General features: G+C 41.3%; 1 non-coding gene across 1 annotated transcript; it reads right to left on the reverse strand.

Moving 5' to 3' along the window:
- Positions 1-1,540: 1,540 nt before the first annotated feature.
- On the reverse strand, positions 1,541-1,647 carry LOC147938078 (small nucleolar RNA R71). The gene has a single exon (XR_015567608.1). It is a non-coding gene; the product is annotated as a small nucleolar RNA R71 (small nucleolar RNA).
- Positions 1,648-2,279: the final 632 nt, after the last annotated feature.

Here is a 2,279-nt window from a genome sequence, read left to right on the forward strand (position 1 = left end):
GTGGATGAAACTTGTCTTAGATTTATATGTCTAGAGATTAGCTCAAAGTTTGCTTGAGATTTGTTGACCAAGTTAGATAACCACAATGATTAGTTCAGCCCATGAATCCCTCCTCAGGACGTTCTTTATTTATTGATTTTTAAGTCTTAATCTTGTTGCTTGCTTGTTGTTTGATTCGTTTCTGCATTGCTCTGTTTTTATTGTGTTGCTCTGTTTTTGCGTTTAGTCCAGCTCCACCCTACACTCGATCTACACTCCATCGAGTGCTTGCTCGAGTTCTTCCCCATAACTTTGGTTTATGATTTGTAGTTGTCCTGTCTTATCTCTAGTCTCATTCTATTTGCATTTCTGTTGCATTTACTTATTGTCTTGTTCATTATTGTCTTGCCTTAGTTCATTATTGTAGTTTCTATTTCTGTTCTAGCTTCATATTAGTCATAATCATTTTGTTCCATTTACATTTAGCATCTAGTTCTTGTAGTTTTACTTTCTACACTTTGCATTTCCATCATAGGATTGTTAGTGACAAACATCCTTTACAATTTTGCTTGACTTAGTCTCATATGCATATCTTAATTGTTCACAAACACTCTGATAGGATTGACACCTCTTATACTGCAACTGCATAAGGGGAATTGAAACACCTTACCATCCATTCATTCATATCTCACCATTGCATACATTCATCATCATTCACCACCATAAGAAAAACCTTGTTTCAATTTGGCGCCGTTGCCCATTTGAGTGTGTTTTTGTGACATTTAGGACCCATATTAGTCTAAGATTAAGTTCGTTTATACACTTGTGATATTGCTGGATTCGAATCTTCAGTTGCTGGGTTGTCTTGAGTTTCAGGTACCCACTCGACCAACCACTCGACCACCACTCGACCAGTGATCGAGCACCTGATCGAGTCAGAAGCCGTCTCTATTTGGACACCACTTCCCAGTCGCCTTAACCGCCTACACGAGCCTGAGCTCAACTGTGTACCTGTTCGAGTCTGTACTTGTGTCTGTTGATGCACACAAGGTCTAAGGGGAAAGACAATCTTCAAAAGCCTTTTGACAACATCCATAGGCTGCAAAAGGGTTTGGGAAATCAGAGAAGAAGAGTAGTTCAAGTTCAGCAAGAGGATCAAGTCATCATGGAGCAACAAGCTAACCATGAGCAGAGACCTAGGCACATTGGTGCTGGAGATGCACCCAACACACACAACCAAAGAGCTGGTAGTGTGCCTCCTACAGTTCCTAATAATAATTTTGAGATCAAGAGTGGATTGATCTCAATGATTCAAGCCAACAAGTTCCATGGGTTGCCAATGGAGGATCCACTAGATCACCTTGATGAGTTTGACAGAATCTGTGGTCTTACCAAGATTAATGGAGTGAGTGAAGATGGATTCAAGTTGAGGCTCTTCCCATTCTCACTTGGAGACAAGGCACACCTTTGGGTGAAGACTCTTCCTACTGGAGCAATAACCACATGGGATGCTTGCAAGAAAGCTTTCTTGGCAAAATTCTTCTCAAATGCAAGGACTGCAAGATTGAGGAATGAAATTTCTGGGTTTGCTCAAAGAAACAATGAAAGCTTTTGTGAAGCTTGGGAGTGGTTCAAAGGATTTCAGACTCAGTGTCCTCACCAGGGCTTCAGCAATGAGTCCCTACTTAGCACATTGTATAGAGGAGTGCTTCCCAAGATCAGGATGTTTCTTGACACAGCCTCTAATGGCAACTTCCTTAACAAGAATGTGGAAGAAGGCTGGGAATTAGTTGACCTTATGGTTCTATAATGAGGACTATGACAGAACCATAAGGTCATCATCAACTGATCAAGAGGACAAGTACAAGAAGGACTTAAAGATGGTCAATGAGAAGCTTGACAAGATCCTTCTTAGCCAACAAAATTCTATTCACTTCATTGGTGAAGAAGAGGTTCAAGTTCAAGAGGGGGAGACTGAATTTGCTGAGCTCTGTTACATGCAAAACCAGGGTGGATTCAAAGGCTACAACCAAGGAAGGTTCAAGAACAACAACCTCTCCTATAGGAGCACCAATGTAGCTAATCCACAAGACCAAGTGTATCCACCTCAACAGCCTCAACAGCAACAAAACTATGTCCCCAAACAACAACATCAAGTGTTCCAGCCTCAGTTGTGTCCCCCACCAGGGATTCAGACTAACCAAGGCCAAGAACAAGACTTAAGAGCTATGATGCAACAGTTGTTGATTGGGCAAACACAAGGAAAGATTGAGGAAGCCAAACAGTTTTCTGAGTTGAAT

Source organism: Camelina sativa, chromosome 9 (assembly GCF_030686135.1).
Source record: "Camelina sativa cultivar CO46 ecotype springtype chromosome 9, ASM3068613v1".
Classification (NCBI taxonomy): Eukaryota; Viridiplantae; Streptophyta; class Magnoliopsida; order Brassicales; family Brassicaceae; genus Camelina; species Camelina sativa.